General features: G+C 49.6%; 1 protein-coding gene across 3 annotated transcripts in view; it reads right to left on the reverse strand.

Annotated features, from left to right (window-relative positions):
• Positions 1 to 20,423, reverse strand: part of OPCML (opioid binding protein/cell adhesion molecule like) — a 291,768-nt gene that overhangs the window by 214,972 nt on the left and 56,373 nt on the right. The gene's annotated exons all lie outside the window — the stretch shown is intronic.

Raw genomic sequence — 20,423 nt, forward strand, 5'->3', positions numbered from 1 at the left:
CATCCTGCCAAGTACCCATGGCCAATATGGTTCTCCTCACTTCCTTTGACACAGTCCCTCTTCATTCCCCTAAGCTGCCGATTAGGCAGCCAAAGGAGATGAAGAGAGATCCCAAGAAGCGGCATCGCTTTGCTTACTCCTCCCTGGCAGGCTGACATGAAGAGATCCTGCTTGCTAAACAGTTAAAAAGAAAACGGTCCAGCACAGCACATCAAAACTGCACTTTAATTAACTTTGGATTGTTTCTTCTCTTTCTCTCGTCTTTTCTTTTTTTCCCTTCTCTTTCTTCTCTCCCAGCATCAAGAACCAAATTGAGATGCAGGTGAATTCATTTTCATAAACTATCAGTTCCCATCAAATCTATCTAATCCATCTCTCTCTACAAAATCCCTTAAGCAGAAGATCTCGCTCCCACTCTGCCTTCCCCAGCTGTGCTAGCAGAAATACCGAGCGTGGGTGGCACTCCGAGTTCCCAGCTCTCTCTAGATGTGAATATCACTGAGCTTACACGTCCCCGCCGTTCCATCTAGAACATATGGCTTTAATGTATCATCAGTCACTTCCCATCAAGATCAAAGTTTAAATATATCCGCGGACAGGAACAGCAGGTGCTGCTCATGGGGCTGGACCCAGGGACCCGGCTCAGCAGCGTGAGGGGGTTGAGCTGGGATGGAGAGATGCTCCACAGCTGGAGCACAGCTGCAGGGAGAAGGGATGGACAGAAGGACTGGGGTTTGGGAGAGGGGATGAGCCAGCACCCCTCAGTCCTCATCCCTCCACAGATACAGCACAACACCCTAAAGATGTCTACGTCCAACAGGGAGCATCCAAACCAGCACAGAGAGCTGATGTAGGCAACACCCCACCACAAAACTCCAGACCACTCCGCTGAGCAGGGCAGAAAGTCTCCCAGCCAAGCCTGGCTTTTCTACAAGCCCCAGTTTGCACCAGTTCAACCAAAGGACTCAGCCTGCCAGGTGAGGTGTCGGCAGCGAGCAGGATTCGGGCTGGGGAGGGAGGTCAGGAGGGAGGAGGAGTCGCATTGGTTATGAAAGCATCACCCAAATTTATTTATCAGGACCACACACAAAGGTATTGGTTGCAGACTGAACGCGTTTCGTGGCAAGTGTTTCCCAAGGCCGCTGGGAGCTGGAGGGCTCATCAGAGAATCTTAATTGGTTTCCTCTTAAAAAACCCCAAATGCATAAATTACAGCAAAATAATAAACTTCTGCCTGATGTTTTTCATTATTAATAATATTAACACAGCAAGACAACACTGCGAAGCGACTTTCTGCAAATCCTCTCCCCAAGGATGGAGCAGTCAGGTGTGGGGGAGCTGTGGGAGCTCCCCCATCCCAGGCCTGGGACCAGTGGGGCAAAGAGGGACCCGGGGCAAAGCTGGACATACAGGAGGATAAAACTGGGTCTGCTACAACCTCCATGTTGTTGGTGTTCACAGTTTGCTCCTCCCAGACTGGCTTCCTTGGGCTTATCTTTCATCTCCCCCTTCTCCTTTGATTATCTCCTCCCCAGGACGGGCGCACGCTTGCTGTCAGTAACTTGCTTTCTCTCCACTTTGTGGAGCTCTGCCCTTTCATCACGGCCTCCAGAGGCTCAAGCAAACATCAGAGCCTTGTCCATGGCTACCCCGGACAAGGCAATGCCGGCAAGGCGAACATCAAAGCAAGGAGATGATGCTCTGATGCCCATCTCAAGCCACAGCCCGAGGTGTCCCCTCGGTGGGTGACGACCCTCGGTGGGATAAACCAGGCTGAAGGTGGTCAATGGACCTCTCACTCTTGTCATCCAACTGATGCCAAAACCACAACAGCAAGCCCAGTTTCCCAACTGTAAATGAAGTTTCTCCAGCTCCGTTAAGTATTAAAGTTTCAGCTCGACAATCTTACCAAAGTCTCCAGTGAATTTAATCTCTTTTTAAGAGCTCAGTGACACTATTTTCTAAGTTACACAGCAAGAATCCAATGGGTGAACTGAGAATAGGAGCCAGTCCCAGCATCTGCCCGTATAGCGAGATTTAATAAAGAAAACACAAACCAAAACAGACCTCACTCCTTTTGCTCTTGGTTTTTCTTCTCCCTCTCCAAAGCTAGATTATTTATATTTTAATTAAAGTGAGCACAATGTAACTCCGCAAGCGAGTTTGGCCATGCGGCGTTGTCTCAGCTTGGGTTGGAAGATAAACAAGCTCAAATACTCTCCGTGTGGCCCTTCTCAGAGAAACGCCGGGATCACGCTCACAATTCATCTTAAACTGTCGCAAGATGATGCCCATTAGAGGGGAGAGAACTGGTGTTAATGAGATGAAGTGTGAGAATGGGGGGAAAATGAATAAAAGCAACAGCATGAATAGCACAAGAGAGGCAAATGAAATAATTACTCTGCTCACCATTGTTACAACAACGCAATAAATTTAATGTAATTCCTAAAGGCCAACCAGTTTTCCTTCTTACTTGCTGTTTCTTTCTTTCTCCCCTTTTTTAAGTTCCTTTTTACAGTTTCAGAATTATGCTTTAATTAGCATAACATTTAAATTAGCGAATGGAATCTTAATTAGCTGAGGAAATAGACTTTTGTTGGAGTGGTTGCTAAAACAAATAAATCCTCTTCCTCTTTCAAGAGCCATTTGCTTATGGCACATTTAATAGCCTAGTGTACCATAAACAATTTGAGACAAGGATAAGTAATTAAATTAGAAAACATGCCAGCAGAAGTACCCCGGTCTGGCCTTCTCGGAGCTACAAGAGGATAACACAAACCCTCCCTCATAGGGGAAAAGGGTCCACTCCGGGGCTGTTCAGTTATGGTTTGCAGAATTTCTGTTGCTCAACGCTTTGGTTTTAATATTGGAGCCCCAGGAGTGATCGATCCCTGACCCAACGCACTCAGGCTTGAAGGACCCCAAGGAAAAGGTTGCAGAAAGTTCAGCCAAAAAAAAGAAGAAATCCAGAAAAGTTGTTTTCTCTTGTAGAAGTGCCTTGCTGGAGAGAAAACCCACGTTGATGAAGGTCTGGGGGTTGTGGGGAAGAGTGGGACCAGAGCCACAGGTTGCAATGCCAAGAGAAATTCCTACCAGAAACTGCATTGGAGAGACAGTAGCCAAGACACAAGAGACGCAGGTCAGGGACCACCTTCTTGGTTTAGCTGAGCTCTGCTCCCAGCTTGGTCCCTCTCTCCTGGGGAGGAAACATCTTCAGCCACATCCAAGCTGGGCATCTAACCTCAGCACTGCTGGAGAGGGACCAGCACCTGACCAAGGCACTCCTCTCCCCTATCCTAGAAACCTATTTTGTGATGAGAAAAACGCCCTCACCGGGAGACATGAGCCAAGAGAACGTCAAGTCAGGTAGCTCAGCTGACAGCATCCATGGCTTTGCCTTCCCCACACTATAAAATGCAATGAACTTTTCCCACCCTCGAAAAGGTCGTCTCCTTTTGTTCATATTTAAGCACGAGGGTTGTGGATGAAGGAGATAAGACAGATGGCACCATGCAACAGCCCCACACGAACCCCAAGCAGGACATCCTTTGGAGGACACGCTCCAAGGTCCTCACTGGCATGGGCAAGACATGTAGCACAAGTCAGCTACTTCATAAGCTAGAGAGCCCAGGGATGCAACAAGAATAATACTCCTAGATCTCCCACATTCCCAGCTTTTAAAGATAAGCCGTGATATACTCAATCAACAGAGGTGGGAAACAGCAAGACCTCAGGGACGACGCGCTCCTATGTCTTCCTCGGCCTTGCAGAGGACTGGAAGACCACCCAAAGCATCATAGAGCTGGTGAGCAAAGCCCTGGGTGGCCCTGAACGTGGGACTGTGTCTCCCCGGTGTCCCTCTTCTCCAACACAGCCAAGACTGAGCGTTTCCAGCAGCAGGGCTGCTCCATCCCGCTCCGGCCAGGCAACTGCAGAGAGCAATAAAAGTTTAATGGCTCCCAGTGGGTCGATTCAGAAAGAATGAAAATGCTATAAATCCAGCACAGTGCTTATGTGGAGCTTAAAAACAAACTGCTCCAATCACACTTAGCGAAGTCGTCCAGTCTTCACAGAAGACGGGGATGAAAAGGAAAGATTTAACCTCAGCCGTGCCTTGGGCAGCACTCAGGTTGGGCAGAAATAAAAGCTTGGGCTCTCTGGGAAGATTTTCTTGGCTTTGCTTCTATTTACTGCGATGTAAACGCGTGTATGTGCATCCCTCACACAAGGGCATCACCAGGACTCACCAAACAAGTCCGCTGCGTGAAACAAAATCACCAGGGATCGGGTAAAACACGCCCCCTTGCTTTCTAGGTACATTTTCCATGCTCGGAAGCCCCTATTAAAAGCTTTCCTACATTAAAGTTTCCCCATGCAAACCTATGCCATGCCCACTGCCTCATTTCTCCTCGTGGTGCATTACAATAGCCAAGGATTTTCAGTAACAGCCTTTTTCAAGGAAGCTGCTCTATTACAGGTCTAACTCATTCCCAGACACCGCTTTCTCTCCATCTCATCTCTCTTTCTTCCCTGCTTCACTACACAGCCGCAGACTACAGCATGAGCTTCCAGGGAGGAAGGAAAAAGCAAAACTCCATGTATAATTACCATCTCTCACAGCAAAAACACCTTCAGAGCCTCCAAACGAGGCGATGGTGCGCCACAGACCTATCCATCTTGTGTCCACTTGCTCTTTTGTGCTAATAAAGCATGGGATGTAGATGGTTGCAAACAACAATTAGCCTCTGCTCTCCAGTGGGGTATCTTCACTGCACCTCAACCAGGTCCTCCAAAAAAAAACATGCCACCCATCCCGAGTCAATGGAATCCTTCACTATGAATAAATCAGCCAGGGAATTCAGGCTCTTTCCCATTTGGTCATAACCTAATCTCCGTTTTCCCTTTTCTATGTGTCCATCATCAGCATTCACAGCAAAGTCCAGCCAAACCATCCCACACAGCCAGCTCCCATGAAATATTTGCTCTACCTGCAGTGGGGGGTTGATCAGTGATTTTTGTTTCTAACCTTCAAGGGGATATTTTAAATATAAAGAGCGTGCTTTGGTACCGCAGGGATAAGAACACTAAGGGCAGGCTGCCCTCCAGCATCTCCCATCCACAGCTTCTCTTTGGGGATCAAAAGACTCACAGACCAATAACGCTTCATTTTTTATAGAAAACACTGATTAATATTTTGACTCATTGCTTCTAAAGCCCAAAAAGCTCCTGAGATACATGGCTGCAGCCTCGCACCACACAAATATCCCACCTCTGCCAGAAAGCAGCACTCTTGCCCCAGAGATTAATGGTTCATATATGGCAGTGACTCTAATTACCAAAATAGTGTCTACGCTGCAGTCGCAGAAGCTGAGCTGGCTTAAAACAAGCTATGCCCTCATCCCAAATAACACATTTCATAGATACATACACAGAAAAAAAGCTCCAACAAAACCAACCAAACAACGAGAAACCATACTCCCTTCTGGTTTAAATACCAGATTACACATTGGAACCACTAAATATTTCTCCTTAGGATACTCCCAGCCCTCTCCTGCTTTGTTGGGCACAAGGGATGCTCAGGACGCAAGTCAAGATGCAGAAGACAAGAGCAAAACCGTCCCCAGCACCTTCACTCCTTTCACAGCATTGAACCAATTCAGTTACTTATTAATTCTTTTTTAATTATGTTTCAGCCCCCCTGGAGCTCAGACACCCCAAAAACGACCCAGCTTCACCCTCTAAGCCACTACTTCAGCAATAGTTATAGCTTACCAAGAACAAACAAACCCATCACGCTGAAGCCTGAGCATTAATGGCACAGCCTCGGGATAGATGACTTTGGGGAAATCACTGCGGCAAGCGCTGAATGATGATGGATGGCGGAGGAAAGAGGGGGAAAGGCAAGAAAAACCAGCCATCTGCAGAAACAGGGGGACAATTTGCCAACTTGAGTAGAGTCACACCTCCTTGCTCCAGTGACAAATTTGCTCCATTAGGCCCATAAACCAGACTTTGCCACCACCGCGCCGTGAAGTACAGGCTCGCGCTCGGTAATGGGCCTCTCAAGGCAAACGCTTGCCCAAAACAAACACTTTCCAAAATGCCTAATAACTTTTTTCTTTCCCCCACAGCTTGTATAAAATACCCGGCTGCAGTAAAACCTGAACTCAGACCTCTGTGTTTCTTCTACCCACTGCAAACATCCAGAAAAAAAAAGACTGATAAAACACTCTGTCAGGATGTCTCTCTGACCACCCATCTTCAGATAAGTGATTTTCCCCCTTCTGCCTAATTTCCCCCAGCTGCAGCCCGAAGGTGCGAACCGTGCTGTGCACTGATGGAAAGATGCTGCGGGCAAGGGAAAAGCATGATTCCCTCGGACACAAACCCTTGACGTCCTATCTTAATCCTCAGCTGCAACAGGAGCGTTACCTTCGGGTCTCACCCCGTGTTATTAAAGCACTACAGATGGTTTTGATGGGGAAGAGACATTCATTGCGGTACCCCAGACGCCGAGCTGACATCTCAGCGGCTGCGGGAACATCACAGAGAAAATCAGTTCCCCACCAGAGTGTTTGTGCAGCAAGGGGGAACTCGTGAACTGAAGCAGAAAATCCTCCACGACTGCTCTAGACTAATAATTGCCCAAACACCGGGTGGTAGCAAAAAAACCCATAAAAAAACACAAAGCGATGCCTGGCTTTGAAACCCTCCCTGCTCCGAGCTATGGGACGTGGTGTCCACCAATAAATTAAATGCCAACAGAGCCGTCTCGCTCAGCCCCGGCACCCCACGGGCAAGCGAGATGAGCTCACTCTGGCTCTCCGGTGCTTGCTCCTCTGCAGTCCCCCCCCTTGCATCCATTCTCACCGCCTCTCATCCCATCCCTACCACCCTTTCCTTCGCCTCCAGGCTCTTCAATCTCTCCGTTCCCACCGGTTTTGCCGCCCTCTCCTCCCCTTGCAGCAGTTGCACAGAAGGACGGAGTCCATACTTATTTCTAGGTGCTTCTCGCTCTCTCTGCAGCTGGGTATCAGCACACAGAGGCAGCGAAGCCATCCTGAGCCTGCCTCGGACTAGAAAGCCAAGCAGGTTGCTCATGTCACCGAGATGCCTTTGCACCGGTCAGAGGCAAAGAGAAAAGGGTGAGAAAAGCAAAACATGCAGCCTCAACGGAGATGCTACGGGATGCTCCTACCCCTTGGCGGGATGCTCCTACCCCCCGGCAGGATGCTGGGCAGCACCCCAGTTCAGATGGGAAAAAGAGGCTGCCACTCCAAATCCACATTCCCTGCAGCTGCAGGAAAAGGGATGTCACCACAGTGGACCGGGTGACATCGCACCACGAGTGATCAGAGAGCCCAGCAGTGAGGAAGGGACATAGGGGAAGCTCCCGGCAGGGAGCAGACGAAGGGGAAAGCCGAGCGGCGGCGCGGTCACAGATCCTAAACTTCGATCACTGCAAGGCAGCGGCGCTTGGCTGCGAGCAAAATAAAACAGCGATCACTGCAGCCTTTTAAAGAGCAATATAATCTCCCGTTATTACCATACAGAGCGGCACGCGGAGAGGCTCGGCACAGCGGGAGGGTTATGAGGAGTTTGGCTGCTGCGGCAAGAGGAGGCCGGTGCTTTCTGAACCGTGCTGGCAGAGCATCCGTCCATGGCATTGCCACCCGGTGTCTGTGCCCTCACCCACCACCCACCCTCTCCGGGCACGGGCAGCCCTTAGTAGCAAGGAAGGGCTTTCCATAGGTGAAGCTAATGAGGCAGATCATCCACTGATGCTCCTTGGCAAAACGCTGCGGAGTTTTTGCTGATTTACACCACCAGAGAGTCTTACCCTGGACACCAATTATCATTCTGGGTTTTGGGCACACTCGATGACTTTGGTTTTCCCTCCTCCACACGCTGGACGGTTTCCCCCTCCGCATCGGCCGGGCTGGAGCTGGTCCCTCCTGCCAGCTCCTGCCAGCACAGATGATGCCACAAACGCTGCAAAGGGAGGAAAATAATAACCGGGACAGAACGACTCGGCAGAGCGGTGCCAGAGCCACGTTCTCTCTCTCTCCTTCACACAGGAAATGAAGAAGGACTTTTTAAAGGGTCATTAGAATGTGGGACAGATAGATGCTTTACTAGCTATGAAAACCTGTGCATAGTGCTGCAGATGGAGCAGGGAAGCAAGGACATCGCTTGAAAAGGCATCTAAGGGTCAGAAGGCACTATTTGGGTTAAACAAAGCTCGTCTCCAGCCAAGAGCTTACCTTTGAGCCAAGCTCTCCCGAGGTGTCCACCTGCTGTGAAACCTTCTCAGCCACTTGTTTCTGGCCACACCGAAGGCCATCAAAAACAACACTAACTTGTGATGCATTTCCCAGCTACAATAATGCCAAGTCACAATGCTTCTGGAAAATTTTTGCCCTTGTTCCCATGAGACATGTCCCCCTTCAAGAAGACCTCGGAGGAGGACTCCATGCTCCAATGTACAGCTCTGAACACCATAGTCCCTTTGGGCGAGGGACCATCCCACTGCCTGGCAATCATATAACCAGCATCAAAGAGGCCAAACTTTCATTTTTGGGGTTCTCTACCTTCCACTGCAGCACAAATGAAGACTAATGATGATGGTCCCACCCCTCCAGAGCATCTTCTCCTTGAAAGGACAAGAGAGGGCAATACCATTTAAAACTCAGCTTCTTCTGCAAGTCAAGGCCACGTCTGACCCAGCGGAGAGAAAACAGCTCAAACGATGATAAGGAAAACAGCAGACCAGGCAAATTTAGGCAGACTGGATTATGGGAGACCTGCACTCCCCAGGTTCTCCGTACAAGAAGTATAGTCAGGAGTCTGCAGTGAGCTGTTCCAATGAGAGGCAATAATTGAATTTGTTTTCATTTAATTTGAAGGGCCTTTAATTAAAAGCCAAGCCTGTGTGTGCAGAGAGATAAAGCTGAGCACGTGGAGACCGGGGGTAATTTGGGTGCTGAATGCAATAATTAATTGTAAACGTGGAGGTCAGGAGCCGGGCTCTATCTCCCTGCAATCAGCACGCCGGGCTGGCCGGCCGAACGGAATGGGCTCGCGAGTGCCGGAAACGCTTAAGTGATTTTTGAAGCCTTAATAGCAATTATAGAGCAGCGTGGAGGTTAATTTGCAGAGTTCATTAATCAGAGGAATAAACACGTCAGCGATCGCCACGGAGAGGGGAAGCAGAGGAGCCTGCCTCTGAGATGGAGACGGCCGACCCCGGCACCAGCGCCAACCAGGGGACCGGTGACAGCACTTTGTGTCCCCAGCTCTGGGTGACCCCCGGCTTTTCACACCCAGCCACTGGCTGTAAAACCCTCGGCCGCTTGCCCTGGGGCTCCCACCAACCACGGCTAAATATTCCCCAACTCCATGAGGTTGTTGACTGGATAACAAAACCACATCACTCTCCAGCTGCTAACCCTGGTCCTCTCAGTCCTCCTATTGCTCTGCAATCTCAGCTTCTCATTTCTTATATCCTATAATTATTGTTATTATTGTTACTAAGAAGCTCCTCAGCTTCTCAATAACACTGGCCACCAGCCCTCAACTTACAGCTATCACCCCCAAATTGAGAACTCACCCCACAGCCAGTGACACAGGAGTCCTCAAAGCCCAGCTCTCCCAGGAGCACCCCTTCCCCAAAGATTGAAAGAAACGTGCTTGAGCTTTGACATGGCACCTTCTATGACAAAATAAGCGAGGACACAGTGTCTATTAAGGGACAACACTTAGAAATAAAGAAAATGGTAGAATCCTATTAGGTATTAATGAAGTTAACGGGCATGGGGCCTCCTGGCCACACATGGTGAGAAAGAGAGGTGCTTTGTGGTGGAAATATCTCGAGCCCCAACCCACAGCAGCACAAAAAGGGGCAGAGGGATATCACTGCCGCTTCACACGGTTTCGACCCTGTCGAGTTTTGCAGCAGGAGGAGAAACACTGCGAGGTGTCCCCAGGCTGGGGACAGGGACACATACACACATAGAAAGTCGTTTAAGGGAGAGGAGCACTAATAGCTTTTTCTCGGGCTGGTAATTGCTCCCTGGAGAAAGGCTGTACATTGCACTGATTTGCTATTTTTTTTAATCCCCTTCCTTCCTTCCCCACAATCTATTTCAGGAACTGGTTTCCGACGCTTTTTTTAAAGTTGTGGATGTACTTGCATGAAGACCTGTGCTTCTGAAGGCAATAGACAAAAAGAGTCTGAACGCAGCACAGACAGGTCCTGTCTTGCTGATCTTCTCTTTGTCGTAGTACAATTAACAGTAGCTAATTAGTCCAGCCATTGCCCTGGCTCTTCTGCAACTTTAGGCACTGTTGACCCTGGGATTTCTACTATGAGTTCTACAAACCTCAACACACTTCAGGGTTTTGTTTCCACGGGAGCAGTAGATGCTCTTCAAAATATTGAAGAGCATCTATGACATTAAGCAAGGAAAAGTGCCAAAAGGGACAGAATAATCCCAGGTGCTGGGAAGGGATTAGTTGAGCAGAAGGACCTGGGGGTTGCAATGCAGCTCAGGCTGAAGAAGACGAGCGATGGAAAATGGAAAGGACCAGCCTATGATGGCAGGAGATCCAAAGAAACCACCATTCCCCTCTAAGTGGCACTGGAGAGGAATCAATAACCAGCACACACACGTGTCACCGTGACCGCGGTTGTCTCCTGCCCTTCCTGCTCGAGAGCTCTCTAATGATAACGCATCGTTATCGTCATCCTCCCTGCCCACCTCCTCCTCCTCCACCAACTCCAAGTCTGGAGACTCAGCCAGGATCGGCGTTAACTTTTCTGCCCACAAGAACTGTGCTTAATTAAACATTTTAATTAAAATCCACAAGAGTGATTGCCCCTGTCATCCTCGGAAGGGAAGGCTAATAGCGTCCCTTTTCTCCAGCCCAAGGACGTGCCGCTGGGCAGCAGTCGTGGGTGGAAGCTGGAGAAACCATCTGTGGGGAACCAGGTCCTGACCCACACCCGAGCAGCAAAAGCCAGAGCAGAGACACAAAACCTGGACACTTGGAAGCTTGGGCGTGTAGACAAGAGGATGCAAAAACACCCGGTAAGGCAGCGTCGCATTTCTTCAAGGGATTTCAGACCTCAGGACTTGGGGAAAGACCTTCAAGAAACTGCTTCCTCACCACAAGCATCCTCATGGCTGGAGGTCCACGGCAAGCCCACCTTGCAGCAGTTCCATCCATCATCCCTGGCCCTTTCCCTGCTCCCCATCCAAATGCCGGTGGCTCAGAGCATCCCCGGAGTGCTCACCCCGATCGCATGTGAAGTGTTTGAGCACGATTTCAAAAGTTCTCTCCCTTGGTGCCCGTCAAAGAACAAACAAAGTGCTTGTTGTTGGCGGAGTGAAAAATTCATCAAAAAATAAAATGAAATAAAATCAGGAGCAGAAATGCACACATCTACATTTGAGTAAGTGGGGAGAGAACATGCTCGGAAACTTTTTGATCAGACCACAGAGTCTCAAATCCTGACAGAGAAAATGTATTCATAATTTATTAAAAAATAATTTATAATTTATTTTCAAATTCAGCAGGCTCCTTTTTTTTTTTTTCCCCTCTTTTTCCTCCCTTCTGACAAACAAGTTTCTCTGTAATTCCTGAGAAGAGCAACCGACGGAACAATATTGCTGAAGGCTCCTCTCTGCTTTCAGAGGTTGGGAACCTCTGAAAGACACAGCAGCCGTGCCACAGACACCCCCTGCTGCCCTAAACCCTCCCAGGGATGCTCCTGCATCCCAGAGCCCCAATCCCCTCCATGGGGTGGGTACCACCATCCTGCACTGAACCTCTAAGAGGCAAACACATAGAGAATTCAGGGCAAAAAGCTGCAGCTCTGAACCCTCCCGCTGTACTCTTTATCTGGGAAGATTATGAGGTTTACTGCTGCTGCTCCATTATCCTAAATAAAGCAGCCTTTTCAAAATTGTTTCAGACATATTAGATCATGTACTTTTTACACTTCCAGAGACACTGGTTATAATATCTTTTTAACAACACTGGGCAGAATCTATTTTCTTCTTCCACTGAGCTGAAAAATACTGTTTTCTCAAGGAAGAAGAAAAAGGAGGAGGGAAAAAAAACCACCAAGTATTGATTTTGTTTAGGGTCAGAATAAAATATCATTGGAGTGGGTGTTGAAATCCTCAGCCACGAATTATTTCCAAAGTGACAGTTTGGGCTCTGAAGATTTTTCTTGTGAAATAAAACAAAACAAAACGAAACACCGTGTTGTTCTTCTACAGGTAGAAGGCTGGAGGTTACCACTGGCTCCAGCTGGGTATATTTAGCATTTTGATCTATTCCCTTCCCATCCCTGCTGGCCAGGGCTGAACCCCAATGCCCATCCAGCAAAGCAAAAAGCTACAGGTGGGATCCAGAGGCACAAATCTCAAAAAAAACCCACAAATATAACAAAAGTTGGCCTCTCTGATGCTTAAGGGATGCTGTCAGCTCTCCACTTCTGCAGAGTCAGACAATTAACTCCTATTTATATGCACAACCCACTTCCCTCTAATCTATCCACCTATCTCTGCTCTTCTGCTGGTACAAGAGATGAGTATTGGCTTTAAATACAATCATTTCTTTATAAATAAAGAACAGGCAACACTTTTGAAAGGGAAACCAGATGTCTACCTCCCTCTTCTGTGCTTTCCGCTCCTCGGCATTGTGTGCGGGAGATGGAAACACGCCACTAGAATGAGGAGAGCCGCAGGTCCCTGCCGTCCTCTCTCCGCTTTATTTTATTTATTTAGATTTATGCAAATGCCAAAAGAGGTCGCCTATCCACCTGCTCTCGAATGCCCTTGATGTAACTTCAAAATGCATCATAAAAACGTCCTGCGCACCACAGTACGATTCAGTACCACGCTCCACCAGGTAACAGAAAAGCCAAAAGCCTCCCCTGCTGCAAACAGATCCGCTCCCTCCCCTGGCAAGCACCCGTGCACACACATTTTAGCTTCCATCAGCTCCTTCCCTTCCCCATCACCTTCTGTTTGGGGAAGCCACGGCCTTTTTCCCCGCACATCTGCTGCTCTGTTCAACATCTGTCCCCTCCTGGCCACTCCGTGTCCCCTGCCTGTGGCTTTGGGCAAAGCACCATCCAGGAGCTGCTCCTGCCACCACCTGCCAGAGGGACAGTCCAAACCCAACCATCGCATGGGGATCCCTGGCTCTTCCCTGTGCCGCTGAGCACGGACATGGCGGGCTTACAAACCTCTTGGCTTCATGGAGCCAGCACCAGGAAGAAATAACAGAAGTGCAGCAAAAGCATCAAAAAATTCACCCCAAAGTCTGACCCCAGGGGGCTGCCAAACTGCTCTCACGGGGTGACCACGCTCAAGGCATTTTGAAGTGTCCCTGAGCACACAGAGGCTGTTGTGACATCAGGGGATGGTCTGGACCAAGCTTGGGACACCGCACCCACCAACGCAGCCACACTTGGGCCACCAGTGAGCCCTGAATCCAGCAGGAAAGCCCTGTCTGTGATTCAAAAATGTGAATTTTTAAGTTCTGAACCTCCTGGAGCCAAGGAGCAGAGCTCCCTGCTGCCAGCGCCCACCTTCAAGACAGCACAGGACTTCTCTGCAAGCATCTCTTCACGGTTCCCGGCCATCGCTCCCTTGGGAACGGCATGCAGAGTGAACTAATGAGTCTATTAGGCTTAATTAAGCTAATGTGAAATTATTTACTTAATCTGAGATCTTATGATGGCAAGAAATCCCCGCGGAAGCAAAAAAAAAGCGTATGGCTGCCTCGCGAAAAGCTCGCGAGCAACCGGTTGCTGAGATGCTCAACTGCACGGCGGCACGGACCAGGGGCTCAGCTGAGTCCTTCCTGCCGTGGGTTTGGACCAAACCACCGGCTCCAGGCATCTGGCTCTTCCAAACACGCCGACATGGCCAGGAAAACCGGCCAGGAAGCTCAGGCCGCGTTTCGCCTTCGTTTTCCAAATCTATGCCCGGCCAGCAAATCCATCCAAGTCTGGCACATGGGTAGGGAAAGTTTTGGGTAGGGAAAGTTTTGGGAAGCGGTTGGTCGCTCTCATTCCCGCGGATGATGAGCATCCCTCATGCCCCAGCACACAGAGCAAAGAGGATTTTGCCTTGTGCACTTTGCTCACCTTTTTTTGCTTAACGTAAAAAAGCTTAACGCTTGGCTTTGAATTCTTAATACGACGGAGTTCTTTTTGCCACTTATTTTGTTTTGTCACGCACTACATACAATTACACATCTCTAATCCGCAAATCCTCCCCCGACGCCAGAACACGTGCCAAGCTTTTGCTTTCTGCAGCCATCGCGTTAAAGGCCTTTTGAGATTAGCTCGCATCATGGGATGCCCTCGCATCGCCCACAGCCGCGATGCTCCAGAGCTGGAAGCTCCTCATCCCCATGGACCAGCACTCGCAAGGGTGATGCTCCAGTCCTGAAGAAGGAGCATCCCCATCCACCCCAGCTGCAAGGAGCTCAGCTCAGCATCTCTCAGACGGAAATCGCAATTTTGCAAATCCCCCACAGTGAATCAACTCGCTAGTCAGATATTAGCTCAGCAAAAAACTGGCAGGCAAATGATCTAATTAATAATCAGCACTATCAGGAGTTTCTGCTTCTTGCAGGCAGCCAAATAGGCAAGAGATTCTCTGCAAAAGGGAGGGAACAAAGTGCAATTATAGCCCCAAGAGGCAGCACTGGACCAAGGTCCTTCTTGGACCCCATGGCTGCTGTCCCCATGGCAATGGGGACAAAAGAGCAGTTTTTATAGAAATATAAATGGCCAGGGAGGGTGCAAGCAAAGGGAAGAGTTTCCCCTGATGCAAAAGGCTTCACCGCAGCCTCGGAGCCGACCCCGCTTGGGAAAATCAGAAGGAAATAAGAGAGACATCAATTTCCAGAGCTCAGCGCCCAAATCCGGCCTTCGCCTTTTGAAAGTGTAATTTATTCAAGCTGCTTTATTATTGCAGAGCCCGGCGTAGACGGGGGATTACGGAGAGGTCACAGCTGGAGCAATAACAATAATAATAAAACACAGTTAAGTCGGGAGAGTATCTTGAGCGAGTTTTAAAGCAAAGCGAAGAACATCCCGCCCCACCACCAATTTAACGCTAAAGTGGCATCAAACCAACTTTTGGGGGAGCGATGGGGATGGGACCTTGACACCCCCTTGTTTGTGAACCCAATTAGGCATATGCTGAGGAAAGGGTGTATGTATATTAGATTTTAATTAAGCAGTGTTAATTATAATCTATGAGATGTGCTTACTGCTTATCTGATAATTATGAGAAAGCCAATTTGGCTGCTGGCTTGTGACTAATTAAGTGGAATTAGTAATGATAATTATAGATTTAATTTTTGTTTGCCTTTATTGGCATTGGGGGGAAAGCGGCTCCGAGGGCCGGGTGGGGCGGCCGGGGAAGGAATGGGAACAATCACGGGAAAAGTTCATCATGCCAGGGATTTGGCCAAAAGGCTGAGGGGATTCCCAGCCAAAGTGGATTTTCAGTGGTAAAAAGAACTATTTAGGGTTAAAAAATGAAAGTTTTGCAGAAAGTAGTTGATGCAAACAAACGGCAGCAGTTTTGGGGAGAGACTGGGCTTGAAATATGCATTTTTGTCCATTTTCAAATATGCACCGTGGTCACCAGCTGGTGAAGCGGCTTTTGGAAGGGACAAAGAATAAAAACACAGGAAAGTGGGGATGGGGGGAATAATAAATTATATTGCAGCTGGATTTTTAAAAGGCCAAGATAAACTCGCAGCTGCACGACGCCACGTGGAGCTCTGCAAGCTCAGCTAATGATAATTAAATCTCCTGCTGCAGAGGTGAACGGCAATTTCGCGCTAGGTCTGCTGCCCGGGATGATGGTTATTGGGGGGAAATATACAGAACAAGTGCGGGGAGGGTCGGAGCATGGAGCTGCTCCAGGTAAAACCAGGTGAGCATCAGGGTTGAGGATGCTCTGCCCATCTCCTTCCCAAAAACTGCTTTTCTCATCTCCAGCACCAAATTAAATAATATATGACAATCTCAGGTATAAAATCCCAGCGGTGATAACAATCTCAGGTGTAAACCACAGAATCCCAGAATGTCAGGGGTTGAAGGGCCCTGGAAAGCTCATCCAGTGCAATCCCCCCATGGAGCAGGAACACCCAGATGAGGTTACACAGGAAGGTGTCCAGGCGGGTTGGAATGTCTGCACAGAAGGAGACTCCACAACCCCCCTGGGCAGCCTGGGCCAGGCTCTGCCACCCTCACCCCCAACAAGTTGCTTCTCCTCTTTCACTGGAACCTCCTGTGTTCCAGTTTGCACCCATTGCCCCTTGTCCTGTCACTGGTTGTCACCCACAAGAGCCTGGCTCCATCCTCCTGACACTCCCCCTTTCCATCTTGATCCCCAGCAATGAGTCCCCCCTCAGTCTCCTCTTGTCCAGCTCCAGAGCCCCAGCTCCCTCAGCCTTTCCTCACACGGGAGATGCTCCACTCCCTTCAGCATCTTGGTGGCTGCGCTGGACTCTCTCCAGCAGTTCCCTGTCCTGCTGGAACTGAGGGGCCACAACTGGACACAAGATTCCAGGTGTGGTCTCACCCCACTGTAATACTGGGGTCCCTTTCACGGACCAAAATACACATTTCACCCAGCTACTGCACAGCTGAATTTGGTCCCCAGAGCCCAAAATATTAATAAATTAACGCAGGACAAGGGCAGATCTCATGTCACATCAGAAAACCTTCACCACAACACGCAGGGACACAGCCCTCTCCCGAGGAAGAGGATGGTACAGCGGTGATGCTGCTGGAGGAAGCAAACGTGAGATAAAACCCAAGTCCCAGCCACTTACAAGCATTAAAGATTATTTGTCAGACCGCCCAGCGCACCGAGCTCTGGTTATTAGGAGCAGTACGAGAGATTAAATGACAGCAAACTCATTATTTTTTTCTCCTTTTTTTTCATTTCAGCACTAACTTGAAAACAGGCCTGCTTATAAAGGGAAAAATTCCCCATGAGTCACACAGTTTTCAGACAAAAAAAATAGCCTCCATCAGCCTAAAGTCACCAAAACGCACGCTCGGATGGACAAAATTTGACTTTGTTCCTAATGATGCTGGGGGTTCGTGCAGCCACACGCGCCCCTACAAACTCCCCACGGAGTTTCCACTTGAAGCTGCGATCAGCAGCGATCGGGATCCATCAGAACAGAGCATCACATTCCCCTGCATTTGCTGAATCATTCATTCAGGTTCCCGCACTTAATTTCTGCCCGATACATTTAATACCTTCGCCTCCTGCCCTAAAGAGCTGTGGGATTCACTAGGAGGGGAGTGCAAACGGCTTCGGCTCTGACCTGATGCTCAGCTTTGCAAGGAAAGGGTTAATTTAGATTTCCCCGATGAGCATCAAGGTAAGAGAGGTCAGTGTTCAGCTATTGAGAGATAAATAGTAGTTTAGAGGTGAGCCAGCTCCACATCGGGATCTCTTGTTCAACACTTTTACCCATGGCTGCCAAAGGATGAGTTGCTGTGTGCTCACCTACCCCTCTGAAAAGAGGAGAAACGGGGTTTTAAGAGAATAACGTTTCATAATACTAGGTTTGCTGTTGGCTAAGAAAAAAGACAAGGCAGAAGCCAGCAGCTGGTAAAAGCTACAGCTTGTAATTTCATCGCACCTTCTCCACTCAATAAATGGGTTTCAGCCAGAGCATCTCTTCCATCCAACCCAAAAAGGACCTGACGGGGAGGCTGATTGCATCGATCGCGCACGCATTTTCCCAGCAGGGAGATCAGCCTGCTCCCTCGCTGCTCCTGTCCAAAGAACTTCACTGACTTATTACGGGAATATCGCCAGGGAGCGAGATGCAGGCAAGAAACTCCTCCTCCATCCTACCTAGAAACCTACACCCAGCTCAGGCATCCAGACCCTGAGCCAAACCGCCTCCTTTGCTGCTCCAAGGGTTCCTGCTGCTGCAGAGTCTCCTGGTACCCATCTTTGTCCCTAAAAACCTGCCAGAGTCAGGGAAGATGATAAATCGTTGTGGGAAGCACTGCTGGACTTGGTACGAAACACGAACTGGTCTGGGTAACGTCAGCACTGCCTAAAGCAGCCACAGCACGGGGTTGGCTGCAAAAACGATGGTTCTGAGCTCAAATTCAACACAACAACCCCCAAAATGTGAGTGAAAAGGTCTGCATCCAGCTGTCATGCCATTCACCTTCAGGCACCCAGTCGTGTCCCCTCCCCAGGAATGGCACATGTGTCCAGGGGGCGGGAAGGGATGGGGACATCCTGGACCAGTCTCGCTGCTCCCGTGCATCTCTGGAGGCTGCAATGACAGGCAGGGGACAGGGCTGTCCGGGGAGCCAGGGTCGGGGTACCAGGCTCTGCTAATTGACCCCCGAGGAAATCACAGCAGCGTGTTCCTTTAAACGAGCCTCCTCCGCCTCTCCCTGCAAGAGCCTGAGCCTTGCCGTAGCATCTTCGAAGGAGAAGGCTATCAGCTCAAAACAGGCGAGACCTTTAGCTCAAATCCATTAATCCTCTTTATTAAACTCGGGTCACCTCTGAGTCCTGGCAAATTAACCAGCATCTCCCCACTGCAAGTACATCAAGAGGAAACGCGCTGTACAGCGCCTGTAATTTTCATGGACCAGGGCTCCAGGGTCAGAGGGCTTCCCGGGCTCCATTCTCTGCCTTTGTCAATTTAAAAGAGAACATTGCCTTGCTCTTGTATAAATTACGAGAGAGGCAGAGCAAGGGCCCGGGGCGGTCACAGGGCGCTCTGCCAGACGCAGCCGCACCGGTGGCTCCTCTCCTGCCCGAGGATGGGAGCAGGGGACAGCAAGACCACAAGCACCGAGTGTCCCCAGGGGGGAAAACCAGGGTTGGGGACATCCTCTGAGACCCTCCAAACAGCTGGGGTACCCGCGCTTGGCATCTTCCAAGGGCTACCTTGGCCACGTGCCTTCTCGCTGCTTCTAATAAATGGCACATCCCCGGTGCCAGCCCAGCTGGGAAGCAAGAGAAAGAAGAGACTGGAAGGGCTTCGCTCCAGCTCAGAAGTGGGTGGAAAATTGTTCCCTTGTTGCCTGAAATTTCACCTATTCGAAATGCCTCCCCCGCATTTCTGCGCTCTCCTGTTGGAGCCACTCTCCTCTGAACGCTCCCCAAGCCAGCGCCGCTCTATTTCTGAAGAGCCAAGGACATTTTGCTAGGCTGGGGAAGACCTGGGGCCAAATCCTTTAAAAACACTAATTATACACCCAGGAAAAGAGCTTCCAAAGAGAAAGGCAGCCCAGCCTGGCCTGGGGAAGCGAGATGCTGTGAGGGCTGAGGGATGAGGGCAGAGCAGGGACTGGAGGTCACAGCACTCCCATCCTGGAACAGGTCCCCTCCTGCTCCTAGAAACAGCATCCTCAAGCCAAGCAAACTTTCCAGAGCCAAGCGAAGAGCGCTCATACATTCTGTGGCTGAAGAAATAGTCATTTTTCAAGAGAAAAAAAAAATAGTGGGAACATTTCCAAGCAGCTCTGTCAGAGTTATAAGCATCGCATCTATTCCCCTAAGACAACTTCACACCGTGGCACTTCCCAGCACACTCTCCAGCCACAGCTCCACCACAAGGCTATAAATCCACTGGCTTTGGCTGAAACTGCTCCGGTTTTACACCAACTTAAGTCAGCAGAGACCATGACCCAGACGCCAGGATGCTCACCCTTAACTCAATCCGACAGCTCTAGGGTTTTTCCGCCTGTGTTTGAGTTACTGGTAGGATTAAGTGCACGGCATCTTAAATCTAGTCATCAGCTTGCATCGCAGCTTTAGGTTTTTTTATTAAAAACATCCTTTCTTGCTGTATTTAATCACTGCAAGGTCATTTCAGTGACAGTTGTCAGCATCCTAGCCAAGGAACCCGAGGCGCAGAGCCCTGTCCCGCTGCCCGGATAAAAGGAGGAGACGCTGGGTTTCATTTCCCTGTTTTCAATCGAGAAGTGCCCACGTCGGTGTGCGGATTGCGGTGTGGGTGGGCCGGTGTCAGCCCCCCACGGGCCGAGATGGGAACCTGCCACTCGCTCTGCTCATCAGGAGCCCCGAGGAGAGAAATTGCACAGTTCTCCCCGCGGCCCTCTGCCCACCTCGAACCAATTTCTGCTCCTTTTAATTCAATTCAGCTCCTCCTGACCTTGGCTGGCTGGAGTTGCAGAGTTTCTCTCAACAGATAGCACCAATTACAGAGGTGCGAAAATGGAAGGCTTTCAATTCGGAGAACAAACCCGAGAAGCTGGGACTTTATTGAACCGAGAAGCAGGGGGTGGGAAAGGAGGAGCAGACCTCGGGTTCAGAAATATTGCCTGTGCTCATTCTAGACACCAAATGCTTTGGTTGCTC

The sequence above is a fragment of the Columba livia genome, chromosome 24 (genome assembly GCF_036013475.1).
Source record: "Columba livia isolate bColLiv1 breed racing homer chromosome 24, bColLiv1.pat.W.v2, whole genome shotgun sequence".
NCBI classification, from domain to species: domain Eukaryota; kingdom Metazoa; phylum Chordata; class Aves; order Columbiformes; family Columbidae; genus Columba; species Columba livia.